The 15,082-nt window shown below is 41.5% G+C and overlaps 1 pseudogene; it reads right to left on the reverse strand.

The window, feature by feature from the left end:
* LOC101582646 overlaps positions 1 to 15,082 on the reverse strand; it is a 75,826-nt pseudogene that overhangs the window by 47,194 nt on the left and 13,550 nt on the right.

The raw sequence follows: 15,082 nt of genomic DNA on the forward strand, positions 1-15,082 counted from the left end.
TCTCCCCATCCTCCTCGCTCCTTTCTCCTCTCCACTCTTTCCTGTGCATGCTTTCTCTCTGACACCTCAAAGATTGAAAGTCTGAGAATGGGGCTGCCATGTACCTACTCACTCCCAGAATACCTTGTGGAAATTTTAGGGCTGGTGAGATGGCTCAGTGGTCTAAAGCACTTACTTAGAACAAGCTTTGCAAAGCACAGGGACCACGGTTCAATCCCCCAGCACCACATACCAGCCCGCCCCCTGGTGGGATGAGCTGGTCACACACACACACACACACACACACACACACACACACACACACACACAAATAAATAAATTTAAAAACAAAAGAAAAAGAAATTTTCCCTTTCTGCGTGTGATCTTTACCATACTCTGCCGCATCTTCCTCCCCAGGAATGAATATTTATGGTAGAGTCAGTACATTTTACTTCTTAATGAATCGTTTTCTTCTCCCACTCCCTAGCAATGAAACTAGATCATAGTTATAACACTATCAATATTTAAATGACTAAATAAATTAATGAATGGACATACATATGATTTATAATGAATAATAACTTCCTCGGGGGCCTAAGATAGCCAGGATACTACACTTAGTATTTTATTTAAACTCTTTCTTTCATACTTAAAATAATCTTTTGAAGTAGTTCTCTCTCAGTTGTGCTTAAAAATGAGCACCGCGGAGAAATCCTGTTGTGGCTTAAGTTGAAAATGGCCTCAAAGCCTCATGTGTTTCGAAGATAGGTTGGTTACAGCAGGTCCCACCTGACTTGCTGTTGGGAGACTTGATCTGGTCAGAAGAGGGTGCTGACAGTGGGCGTGGCCGGCAAGGGTTGTCTGCCTCTCAGCCTCCCTTCATCAGCAGCTTCCTAGATGCCGTGACATGAGCCACACTCCTCTGGTCAGGCCCCCCGCCAGGCTGACGTCTGTGAAGCACGCCCTGGAGCCTCTGAAAAGGGAATCAAAGTAAACTGTTTCTTCCTTGGATCGCGAGTGTTGGGCATTGCGTCCCAACAAGCTGTAAAGGGACTTAGACTGCTTCTGAGTTTTCAGGACACGCAGCAGTTATTTGGGAGGAGATGCTTTTGTTTCCAAGGAAGACGCTGGCTTCGCCAAAGGAGCTGTCTCTCTCATCTTTGTAGATGTCTAAATCAGATATTGGGTAGGAAAGATCTAAATCTTCTAGATAATACATATCTTTAACTTATTTTCATGGCTATTATATGTCTGGGATAAAATGTCAATGCCTAATTAAATCCTGCTTACAGACCTTATGTATTTTTTTATATCACCAAAGAAATTTGAGCTGCTATTTTTGTGTACTGCTAAATCTTGCAGAAGGTGAAAACTCTATCATAAGCAAATCTGTATCTCCAGTTGGCATTCATGGGGAATGTAGAACATTAATATCCTTAGAAGACTGTTCTAGAAACTCGTCATCCCCTCGCTAAGCTGCACCTATGTTTGACGGACTAAAATTGACATGTTGATTTATGCTTTTATGGTGTTTCTTGTTAGGAGCCTTCAAAGGCCTCTAAATGGTGATGTGCGGATCTTCTATAAGTTTGACTGTGTCACATGTCTACAAGAAGCAATATTCTAACCAACTTCTTTTTTAATGTTTATTCTCTAACATGTTGTTTTATAACATCTTCCACTTTAAGTTCCCACTACTTTTCTCTAGCCTTCACCAAAGTTCAGAACCTCAAAATCACAGCTAATATCATAGGCAGCTCAGTTAGAAATTAATATACAGTTAGAAAGGTATTGGGCCCGCAAGGGAGTCAGCACAGAAATGAAGACATCAAAATTGTGGCTGGAGGCAAAGGAGAAGAGAACCAGGTCTTGGGATGGGAAAGGAATGGCAAGGGCTGCATGTCTCTGTAGAGACAAAGACTATGAACACTATTATCATACTGAGTGCCTTGAGATTATACTGTGGCTGGAACTGCCTAGTCCCATGGGCACAGCTAGGCGTCAGCCACACAGTTGAGCGACCAGAACGCCCAGCCCCACGCTCCCTTCCCTTCCCCGCAACACCTTTGCTCTTGCCATGCACCCTCGCTATGGGACTCTTCCCTACTGGACCCTACTGGATCAGTACTGCCTAAGCAGCTGCACATGGGAGCCTATTGGCTGGCTGTAGATGGACCCGCATCATTCTGACACTATGACTGTGCTGTATAAAATAGCCCTGGCAAGAGCCTCAAGGGTCACCACTCACAACCTTTCCTGGAAACCCAAGAGCTAGTCCCCTCCTTATGTCCAATAAAACTCTCCTGCTCTCCATGCTTGCTTTGAGAGATCATTTCTTATTATCATCAAACCGCAAACTCAGCAGATCCAACACCTAACAGGCTGCAAGTTACCTTTTCCCTGTATCACTATGACTTCACTCTTCTCTTTAAAATTGTGGGTAAGATTGACTTCTTGTTTCTTTAGTGAGACTTGTAATTTTTATATCACGAATAATATTTTTCCCATCCATTTACCTTCTACTCATTTACATTTGTTCACTAAATTGGGTGTGTTCTTCCTCTGGGTTGTGCTCAGAATTTTCATGGATGCAAATATGCCCAAGAGAAGATTCCTAATAGTATGAAATATAGTGAGATTTTACACGTGCTTAATTGGCTTTGCTTCAACATTATTTGGATAACTCCAATTTCCTATACTCTTACACATTCTGCTTTTCTAAAAATACAGTTAATATTTAAACTTTAAAATCTATTACAGTAAAGGGCACACTGCATTTTTCCCCTCACAATATTCCCCTGCTCCGTGCTGCGTGCACTTGCTGCATCAGGCTTTGCACTTTCTGAAGCACTCCCAGAAGCTCGCTTTTAGAGCTTAGAGGTGCTGCTATGCCTATCTCTGTGTCCTGAAGTCAGACAAATGGCCTTTCGCTCATGGTCATTTTGACTTTGAGAAAGACCAAAAGCCGTCTGCTGCCAGACCCTGTGGAAAAATTGGATGAGTACTCATAGTGGTGTTGTTTTTTAGGTGGGAATTACCATAAACATTTTAAGTCCATTCAGGACATCAAGGCATCCATAAGAACACAAATAAAGAGAACCCACAAATGAGAACTCACCCAAGAGAACTTCCTGACGTGCTTGGAAATGTAGCAGGAGCAAAGGGCTAAGTGTGTTAATACAGAGGGAGGGTGTTTTGAGAGGGATTAATAGCAGTAGGTCTCTTTTTGCAATGAAATCTTTAAAAATGTACTGTAGCATTTGATCATCCTTGGATTCAGGATATAAAGGTAATTAAAATATAGTCTTTGAATGTGTACAACCTATTAGGGTAAAGAGCCACCAAATCCTGTTTGGAAATCTGATATGGTCCAGGATTCCTGTAATTAATATAGGTACAGAAATGGCAGAGCAAAGAATATGAGCACATGGTCCACGGGGAAGGTGGAGACAGGAGGAGATGCTTGAGTTAAGTCTTAAAAGGTCATGAAGGGGGCCTGGGAGATAGCTCTGTAGACTAAGTGCCTGCCTGGCAAGTGCAAGGGCCTCAGTTCCATCCCCGGATCCACCAAAAAAGAAAAAGGCATGAAGGTGAGCCCAACCATTATCATTATTTTCCCCTATTCAATCCTAAGATAGATGACTTAAACTCTTCAGGAGTAAAAACCGTAGTAACTCTCAGATGGCAGCAAAACTTTGAAATACAGTAAGCATTCAATTTTATTTTTGGAGTCAATGCATGGGTAGTTTAATACAAGTGCAATTTAGGGAACAATCAGGATTTAACTCTTCTGAAGACCCAACTAAGAAATCTATAGCTACAGCTCCAGTCCCCACAAAGGCTTTGTAGATACCAAGTGGATACAAGCAGATAGAGAAGCACACACATATACACCCCCCGACAAACACAAGTCACTTTCCTTCATGCTTCTCTATTTCTATGTTGTGCTGACGTATGCTGTGGAAAGGATAACAAAGAAATCAGTGTCAGGACAGAAAACTTTTGACTACATTTCTGACTTTTTACAAAAGTCTCTCTCACCTTGAGGTGACGTTTGCATTTCTCTCCTGAACAACTGCACAGGTGAGCTGCCTTTCTCAGCCACACACGCTGTCACCCAGGAGTTGTCCTCTGAGGTCAACTGCAGTATAACCTTTGAAATTACAAGAAGCGAGGGAAAGGCATCTCTTCTGAACATGTTCAGCACATAAAGACTTGATGAAAGACACCAAGATGAGAACTTGTCCCTAAAATACCTTGCTATTATGCTAAAGCACTTTCACTTTCCCTGCATGGCCTGGTTCCTGACACACGCTGTGGAGTCGGGAAGCGCAGAGCCTGGCTCTGTCTAAGGAGCTAATTAGTTGTGTGACCCTTAGCAAGTGATTTGACCTGTGCAAATCCTCATCTATGAAACAAAGAACAAGCTATTCTCTAGCTCCAAGACAGTGACTATAAAATTATGAAAATTATGGCACCCTCAGCTGTCTGTATCCTCAGCCAGCATCCCTTGCCTTGTTAGGTGTGTGAGAAATCTCAGGATGAAAACTGCAATTTAACTCTCAAAGGTGCTGCTCTAGAGCCATTTCCTTTAGAAAACCCGGCAGTGCCCTCCTTGTTTGATGGAATTTGCTTCCCTGATGTACAACAGTCCTGTGTGGTCATTCTTCATCACTTATATGCTGTTGCTTGTGCTACAAATGCCTTCACTTGGGAAATTTGACCTGTCCTGACTGTGGCCTGTTATCTCAGTACCTGATCAGTGAGTGTTGACCAAAGAACAAAGAATTCACTTTTATTGCCGCCACACTGCACATCCATGACACACACTGTCACATCTCTTGAAGACATTGCAAGTTTACTAGCATATCGTATTATTGTTATTCTAATGTATTTGGTACAGAGTCTCACTACACGGCTTAGACTCATAGTGATCCCCAGTTTTCAGCTTTCTTAGGAGTGGGATTATGGGTGTGCACCACCACACCTGGGCTTGGTGTCTGGTTCAGCATGCCTGAGTGCTGAGGTGGTGCGGCACACCAGGGATTGAACCCTAGTCCCTGCACTTGCCTGAACAGTCGCTTAGCTTGCGGAGCTATCTTGCCAGCCTTATTATTGCTATTTTAGATGGTTTCCTTTTTAATTTCAGAGTAAAGTTAGCATGGACCATGGCCTGTGTGTTGCTTATCAGTATAAATGTTCTCATAAAATTACCATGAAAACAACATTGAATTGAGGATAGTTCTATGGAGCTTTAAAAGACATGCATAGAATAAGCTTGTTAACATTTTTATTGTTATCTATTTGCAGAACATACTGTTGGAGACTAGGAGCCCTGAAGAAGAGACAGTGAAGCCCTCACTCTCCAGGGAACTGAACACCCAAGAAGCAGGGTGTCCCTGGTTGGGCCACTGGTTGCTTGCTCCTCATTGGTTGATTCTCTGTCCAATGATTTAAGAAGTTTTGTGTTTTGTTTTGCCTTACAAATATTTGAAACAAATAGCAATGAGACAGTTTCAAAACTGATTACTAGCATAGTTTCAATAATTAATACATTGCATATTGTTGTTTTAGTGGTTATTCATTGTATTAGATGCAGACATGACATCCTGTCCACAGACACTATTAGAATAAATCTCTCTATTCACTGAATTATGAGAAAGGAGCTGTATATCTACCTTAACAATTTTGAATACACAGATACAAAATGGTCGTTCATTTGTATCCCCATTTTTTGTTTAGTTTTGTCAGAGAAGGGTATTCTATTGTCATTTAAATATTGTAGGTGTGTGAATTCAGCAAAATATTCCAATATAGTCCAGCAGTCCATATTAGCAGTGGGTTTTCTGTAGGACTGGCAATGTCAGAAATTGTTGACTTGAGCCTTTCACAGCTCAGCATATCAATATGGCTTAACTTTTTATACATCATTTTTATACTTTCCTGCTGGATGGTTAAGACCAAGATAAAGCAAGACCTGTATAACGAGAAATGTAACTTTTGTATCTGATAAGATCAGCCAAATCCCCTCAGGATTTATCCTTAGAATTGATGACTTCCATTCTTTCTAGTGTAAAATGAACCAGTCTGTATTCCCATTAAAAATTGAATAAAGAAAATATTTTATCTATACACAACAGAATACTACTGAGCTATAAATAAAGACAATTTTTGAGACATTTGTAGGAAAATGGATGCTCCTGAAAAATACAATGTTGAGTGAAATGAACCAGACATGCAAGCTTAATACCATATGGTATTCCTCGTTTTAATAAGCAAAGTACAAAGAATGAGAATTATAAAAGATATGAGAATAATAGAAGGTGAATCTCTTAGAAATGGAAGACATCCAAGAGAACAAGAGTGAGGAATGAGGAAAAGTGGAATTGGACTATCTAGAACAAAGATGAGCCATGTGCAATTTTGTGGTTGATGCACTGAGTCAACTCCAGAAGTGTAGGATCTTAATGTGACTCAGCAATCCTACATCCTGGGGTTTGAAGGACATGCCATTACTGCTCTAGGATGTTGTTCATTGTTTCAGCTTGAATTCAGAAGCTTTAAGTGACTCAGCAGGAAGCCAGGGTCCATCCTTTGCACACATACTGAGTTTGTGAACAAGGAGGGTACCAAGATAGTGTGAGTAGATAAACTATTGAAGGGAGAAAAAGAAGGCTGCTTTCTCCTTGAGCTCTTGTTACTTTTGCTGTTTTCTGCTACCATGAAGTGCTGCTGCTGTGATGTGCCATCCTGCTTTGAAGCCAGCTCATTATGGACTGAAATCTTCAAAACTGTTAGCTAAATAAACCTTTCCTTCCTTGATTTTGGGTGTCAGGTGTTTTGTCTCAGCAACAGAGTAAAGTAGCCAAGACGTACAACAAACTAATGACCTCAGTGAATATGAACAGGATATGTCGCAAGCATGAGCTTGGATAAGATCAGCAAAAATGAAAATGGGGAGAGGGGAATTGAAGCAGAAGGCAGAAGGGAGGGAAAGAGAAGGATATTTAAAAGGACATGTTATATTTTGTTTATGTCCCACTTCCAAAGATTATTACAAACTTTATGTGTTGTAAAAATGTACTGAATGAAGAAAAAATAGTCTATTACAATTCACTGAATTATATTTTCTAATACAGTGTGCTGCTCTGTGTATTTAGATGTGTCCCTTCCCCAAAGCCTCGTGGACTCATGGCTGGGCCTGAATTTAGAGTATATGATGCAGAGATTGAGGGTAGGTGGTGTTACAGTAGTCCACTAATTGGTTCAGCACAGCTCTGTGTATGGATAATGGAAGCCTCACTCTGCATGTAAGAGGCACTACCCAAAAGGCTTATAGCCTGAATGAAAAGGAAAGGGAGGCCTGCTGCTTGCTGTCTCTGCCATCTGCCTGCTCTTCCATGGACTGTTTGTCCTCTGCCGTGCCATGGTGCTCTGAGTTGGATCTGGCTGACTATGGACTGACACCTATGATTGTTAGATACAACAGATCTTACAACCTTTGACTTGTGGGTGTTAGGTACGCTGTCTCAGCAGCAATAGAATTATCTAAGATACATCTTAATAGAGAATAGCAAGGCCACAAGACTAAGATGCTCACTCCTTGAGGGAGAATTTAGTGCTCTGAGTGTGATATAGAGCACGTCACATCCTGCAGGGCCATTCGGGGCTCCCAGCTGGGTCAGGAGGCAAAACAGTGAGGGGAAAGTATGGACAGGAGCCCTGGTTGCTGCTTCTTCTTCTTCTTCTTCTTCTTCTTCTTCTTCTTCTTCTTCTTCTTCTTCTTCTTCTTCTTCTTCTTGCTTTGTTTGATTTACAAGAAGGAATTCAGTGAGACCATTCAACAGACTTTTGATTGGCTAATGCAAATACCTAATGGGCTCTGGGGTACAGAGGTTTTCCCTAATTGTCTGATACCAGAACCTGGAGTAATTAGAGCAGAGGAAAGTGACTAGGAATAGAGACCATGATAGAAAATGTTGTGGGAGGGCTGGTGAGATAGCTCAGCAGACTAAAGTGCCTGCTTAGGCAAACTTAGGCAAGCTCAGGTACTGCAGTTTGATCTGGAACCACATGCGGCCCCAGCCCCAGCCCCAGGGAAGGCTGTGCCAGCCACAGAGTGTTGGTGTAATGGCATATGCCTGTAATCCCAGCACTGGGGAGGCTGAAAACAGGGGGAAACACTGTGAGTTGGAGCTGCATGGTGAGACTCTGTAACAACAAAATACATTTTTTAAAAAAATGTGCATTTTTGATTGGTTACTTTGTCCTTGAAAAGTTTGCTCCCAAAGGACATTTTCTTTCATACCTGGTGAGGAGAGCAGTGGGGGCAGGCTCTCACTGTATGACCAAGTCCATTCTTGGACCTCCCTAGATTCGGTGTGCCTGGCACATGCACTTTGGGCAGATGTTATAGTGCAGAGTTTGGAGATGCTAGAAATGCAGTTGATGCATTATTATGCACTGGAGAAGAAAGCAAGAGTCTTCCACGCTAGCCAAGACAGCACCCGGGCGCTCCAGCCAGGGATTTCCTCCTTACGTTTCAACGATGGGCGGGAGACGCACTTTTCTTTCTGTACTTTTTTTTTTTCTTTTTTCACTCATCAAACTACCTACTGTGAATGGAGGGAAGAAGCATAATTGTATTTTGATTTCTTACTTCATGTAATTCCCACAACATTTCTGCGACGTGAAATCAGCTTGGCAGATGAAGACATTGAAGCTATGAATTGCTAAATGATTTATCTCAAGTTTATATAGTGAGTGACGAACAGAGCCTCACTGGAAAGCATATTTTCCCCTTAGAATTCTACCTTTTACCTTCTGCTGCTTCAACAAAAAGTACATATACTTTCTTAGCATGTGACACCTCCTTCGCCTTTCCCTGGGTAGCACGTGCTGAGCGACACATTAACCAAAACAGAAGGTCGAAGGAGTTTAAGATACCGGTTCTATTCACCACCAACACTGTTCATCTGAAAAGTGAAGGATATATGCGACTTTCTGAATTAAATCATTTGCTTTTTCTTACACTGGAGAAGAGTGAAGCCATCTCTTACCTTAAAATTAATAGCCATAAGTTCTCTTTCTTTTAGAAATGCCATTATGTGAATCTTGGAAAAAAGGTATACAAGTTCGCTGCTTACATTATCTCTTGGTTATAAAAAGAAACAAAGATGAGTTTGGAAATAAATGATCTACGTCAGAAATAAATAGACGCTGAAGTAGGGAAGTTAAGTGAGAAGACAAAACCAAGAAAGGAAAGAGGAAGACATTGCTAAAATCTAGACTCTGAATTTTAGAAGGCGGAATTTTTCATTGCAGAAATGTCTTTAATTGTACTTGAAGTTGATTATTTATAGCAATTTAATCTCTCCACTTCTCAGTGTTCAGGGTAGTTAGCTGACTGTTGAAAGAAAGGGTCTAAAGCATGGCCGATTGGAAGGGACTAATGGCTTTAAAGTTTTGACCTAATACATAAGTTAGAGAGTCAGGAGAATCTGAAACTATCCTTTCCAGGGATGAATATGAAACTGTAGTCTTACTGGAAAGATGTACAAGTCAGAAATGGGTTGAGGCAATGGTGTCTAGACTACCGGACACTGACAGGAGAGTTACTCCACCTCACAATTTTAGTGATGTGGAATATAAGTTCTGTTTGTGGCTTAAATGCTTCTCAAATGGATTGGCTTTCTCTAAGATCTAATTTTAGGAAGCTGTCCTCCTCCGTGCTGTTTGTCTAACACCGAAATCCAGACCTAAGCACCTGAGGACCGTGGAGGATGATATGGTAACATAGACGCTAGGTGGTCTCAGCAGGGCAGAGCAATTGCAGAACTACACTTACTCCCTCCTTCCTCGGCTGTAGCATGTGTCAGGTAGGACAGTCTTCACACTTACTTCTCCTGAACTAGAGGTTCAGGACTGGACTGCACACCCTATTTCCTGAGGATAAGGATGTCATTGTGCTTCTCGCTGAATCACTGATGAGCAGATTAGCTGATGCCTGACAGAAGAGCTGACAGTGCGTGTGGTTTAGCTGGATTCTGTTGGTGGGGGGTGGGCTCCACAGCTCACCAAGTTCAGTGTGCTGGTGCCAGAATTACATAGACAGTCACCAAAGAGGTTTTGGGCATCCAGCATGTATTGTTGGTACTTTTATGCAAAGGACAGTTGTAAAGCTCAAAGATAAGCCAGGAATCGTTTTTAGAGAGACTTTTACAAATTTTTATATAATTGCACTTATTTTTAATAATATATGGATTTGTTTTGCAGTACTGGGGATTGGACTCAGGGCCTTGTCTTGTCAGGTAAATGCTTATTCTACTGAGCTATCTACCCACCCTGGAATTATTTTTTCATTTGCATTTGTTCTTCATTTTCTTTTGAAACATGCCTATAATTGAACATTGAAACAAAAACAACAGCAGTGAGCATATGATGACTCTAGTCCTTCGTGCACTCACTGCGGCATACTAAATGCCAGCAGTGAGCTTTATGCACTGAAGCCATGAAGAGGTCTGACACTGCACACCACCTCTGGGATGACATGTACCATCATCACAGGCTTGTCCATTATAATGACGCTGCTGTCTTTCCTGATGTTGGTCAAAGGCCAACAGTTCCACTGATCCCTTTAATCAGTCTCGTCACTTCTTTCCTCTCAGGTAAGAGTTTTTCCAGCAAAGAGACAGAAAGCTATTTTCAGGAAAGTTTACCTTCCATTTGATGATTCAGTGACCATTTTCCTATGGTCTAGAGTTAGTGGGCACACCTTCATTTAGCACAAGCTTGATGTCTCCATGCTTGACAATTTGACCTGGATGAGAGGTAATGACTATCATTGGACTATGCTGTTCTTTATTTTATTTTATTTTTTTATGTTATGTATTTGGTGTAGGGTCTCACTATGCAGCTCAGAATCATAGTGATCCTTTTGTTTTCAGCCTTTCCAGGGCTGGGATACAGGCAGGTGCCACCATGCTTTGACTTTATCACCAGGTTAGTGGGCCCTGGGGGTGGAGCTGGCACAGCATGTGGGACTGGGGATTGAACCCTTGTCCCCGCACTTGCCAAAGCAGGTGCTCAGTCCACTGAGCTATCTTGCTGACCCTTATCATTTGGTTGTGAAAAATGGATATCGTCTTTGGAAGCCACACAGTGCTTCGAACACCTGTATATCCATACATGTGAAAAGGTCTTCTCATCCAGTACAAACAGCAGTCCTTCTGATCTAAAACAATGCTAATGTCTCCCGGCTCAGCCCTGGTTCTTGGCCTCCTTCGCCATGGAATGTTATCTTCTGGCCACCTTTCATGCCTCTGTCAATATGAACTTCTGGAATCTTCTCTAGCTATCTTCCTTCCATTCAGCTTCTCCATCTATCGTTAGGCCTGATGCCTTCTCCATGGCCCTGGCACTCCATGCTCACAGACTGAACTTTCTCCACCATTCCAGGTCCTATGTGATGAATGCTTATTTGCATTCCAGTATCTCAGAGTTTGAGACAGCACTCCACAGCTCCTTTCTCACCACTTTGGCCTTCACATTTGTCACCAAATACATTCTTTTGGAGAGCCAGTTTCCCTGTAGCTCCATCATATAAATCTTCCAAGGTAACTGGGAACTGCTGCACCACATTTACCTCTTTTTTCTCTCTGCATCCTTCATCCTTCTCCAAAAAACATATCAAAGATGTCCATAGACAGCCAAAATCGCCACCTGATCCACACTCCTTGCTTCTCTGTTCTCTTCCTTTGTCATATATTTCCCTTTTCTTGGCATGAGAGATGAACTGGGGCCGGGGTCCCAGCTGAACAGCTCAGTGGCCTAAGCACCTTCCTGGCAAGCATAAGGTCCTGAGTTTGATCCCTGGTGCCTAAAATTAAATTAAATTAAAATAAAGATGACCTGATTTCGAGCACAAAGCCTACCCAATCTTCACCACGATATCTGCTTTGCTTTCTAGTGTGCCACCTATTGTACAGACTGAGTGCAGCGGGTAAGGTCTCTCCATCAGGAAAGAGCGAGCGAACATTCCTTCAGTTTTGACTTTATTTCAATCTCTTATTTTGAATATAATGTCTTCGTGTGTCTCCAAACATATTCAATATTACACCCCTACCACTGTGATCAAACCTCCACTCCTTCTCGTGAATGCCTTAGAGCATCTTTTGTCTCTGCTTTGAACATGAAAAAACCGAGTCCTTATAAAGTGAGATAATGAAGTGAAGTAAGAACTTTAGTAGGTGAGGCATGCTTGCCTGATCCGAAGATATATTGGATTGTTGTACCTAAAATACATGAAGATCTTGCGTATTGCTACACAGAACTTGAAGTAACTTATACGCGCTGACTCACTGGTGTCTTATAACAAATATTGTAACGTAGATATTATTACAACTGGCTTTATAGATGAAGAAAATGAGTCACAGAGAAGACAACCAATATTCCAAAGTCACACCACCAGCAATGTTACAACAAATAGTCAAACCATTATGACTTCCAGGGGATGTTGCCGGCTTGGACATGTCACGCTGTGAAGTCCGCTTCATCTCTCCATCTCTCAAATCCCTAATATCACTCACCAAAGAGATTAGATTCTGTACTTCTCTCTCTGAAATATGTATCCATTTTCAAGTACTGTATATTGCTAAGAACTGTATTTGGTTGAATCAGTACATTGGCCGTCAAGTGCATAGGAGAGATAGTAGATGATGGGAAAACATAGCCAAAATCTCAAAGCAAAATAAATCATGACTGTAGCTGAGTCCATCTCCAGGTGGCATCAGAAGATTTTTCTTAATTTTATTTTATGGGAAAAAAGATAAAACAAAATTTTATAACATAACATTAAAATAGCAATAGTTAACACAATATATGCTGATTAAGGTATTTTCTCATGGCTCAAAATAGAAGCATAATTTTTTTTCTAATACATATTAGCACAAAAATTCCTTTTTAATGAGCTAAGAGATGCTAGCAGGATAACTGACCTTCATTTTTTTTCTTTTTTTCCCATTGTCCTTTCTTTTGTCACCCATCCTGGGTCTTTTTTCCTTTTAAATAATGTCACAATATCTATCATGTATTTTAGAACTTATTTACTCTTTCAGTTTCTCACCTCAGAGAGCCAGTACAATTCTTACACATGTGAGTCTGATGTATTTCTCTTATGAGTATGGTCTCAGTTACAGCCACTTGCCTGTCGAAGTCTCAAGTTTGTCCTTCTTTATGGCTGAGTAGTGTTCCACTGAATAAAAAGAAGGTATCTTTTTTACCCATTCTTCAGTTCGTGGGCATTTGTTTCAGATTCTGACATGTGATGGAAAAAAGTGAAGTCCTCAGCGAAGAGGGATTTTTTTCTTTGAGAATGAGCCACGCAAATGAGCCCAGAGAACTATGTGTCTAACCAGGAAAGGCACATTTCAGCGGTGCGTTGTATGTGAATTCTGGGGGACAAGGTGGGGTGGGACGACCGGCTGAACACCGCTGCTCCAAAATGGTGAAAAGGAGAGTGACACCAGAAAGCCATGAGTGAACATGAGGGAACTCACTTCAAACAACCCTATTGGCAGCCTTGACAACTTTTTTCCTAAGCAGGCTGAGGCAGAAGCCCCAGCGTCCTTACCACAGTAGGCTAAAGTAGATGTGTGCCAACCGTAAAGGGAAATCTATTAATCGACAATGACCTAGGAAGATTAAGTTTAAAATGTCTTTTTAAGTGGCTATAGGATGAATGACTAATATTACAGTTCTATTCTTGGCTGAATTTTACCCCTGGAAGCTTAGTTTGGCTGGTTTTACACAATGACCCTTTAAACCATACATAAAGGGGAAAAAAATGTTTCTTTATGTCACCTACGATTAACCCTCGGAGCTGCCCTGGATGTCTCCGTGAGCCCTGGATAGAGAAAGGCAGAGCAGGGCTCGGTGGAGCCTTTCTCACGTTAAAAGATTTCAGAAACATTTTGAAAAATGTCAGTTTAGAGCTTAAGCCTTTAGCTGCTGAGGCAAAAAGAGCTGTGCAGGGATTGAAAGATGCGTGGGTGTGAAACAGTGAGTGTGGAAGGAGGAACTGACACGCGCACCCAGCACGCACTACCCCAGCGCCCGGCGAATGGCTACCCTTGCACGGTGCCAGACACAGCGGGCTGGAGGTGGGCAGCGCCCTCAGGGACAGAGGAGTAGCCCTGCGGCTGGTGGGGGCTTGATGCGCCCGCACCCCTCCTGCCTAGACCGACTCTCATCTCTCTTCTGGATATATTTATTCAGCATTGGGTTTAAAGTTCTCTCTCTCTCTCTCTCTCTCTCTCTCTCTCTCTCTCTCTCTCTCTCTCTCTCTCTTCTCACTCTCTCTCTGTCTCTCTCTCTCTCTCTCTCTCTCTCTCTCTCTCTGTCTTTGTAAAACTTTCAATGTACAGTATGTACCTCAATTTTAAGCCTTGTGAGTTTAAGATACGGAGTATTTTTGTTTACTGAATTGATATGCTGTATTTGTATCTGTTTGAATATTACTAAGATGACAAATTCTTTCTCCACTTTTCGTTCTCTTGTCTTGGATGCCCGAGTCTCTGAAGAGGCCATTGAGTTTGCTACTCCCCAAGGATTAATGATCTAAAAATGATTAAGTTTTTTTGTACTATGATACTTTTAATGTAATATATCTAATCTCAGAGATTCCATTTTTACTGGTTTCAGGAGTCCAGTTCAGTGCTGTCTAGTACTTTCTTGTTAAGGTAATACGAACTCTCCTTCCTCCACTTTGTCCAGTTCCTGGAAAAAAGTATTCTTCCCTTTTAGGTCTACATGGTGTTTCTACTCTAACTCTTATAAAGGGAGTCAGTTGAGCCCCTTTATAACTTAGCACGATTTCTTCAGGATTTTTGCATATTGTAAGATGCTACCAGAATTTTGCCACATGTTATGTTGTGTAAAATCCCATAGTTGTGTTTATCCATTCCTTCACCTGGCAACAGTAGGGTTGATTCTATCTTTTGAACATTAAATATTATGCTATTATAAACATGCATGAACAATCTTCTGAAGTCTTTCTTTTCTTTTTTCTTTTTTAAATTTTTATTTATTTATTTGTGTGTGTGTG

This window comes from Octodon degus, unplaced genomic scaffold, assembly GCF_000260255.1.
Source record: "Octodon degus isolate 3935 unplaced genomic scaffold, OctDeg1.0 scaffold00014, whole genome shotgun sequence".
Taxonomy (NCBI): Eukaryota; Metazoa; Chordata; class Mammalia; order Rodentia; family Octodontidae; genus Octodon; species Octodon degus.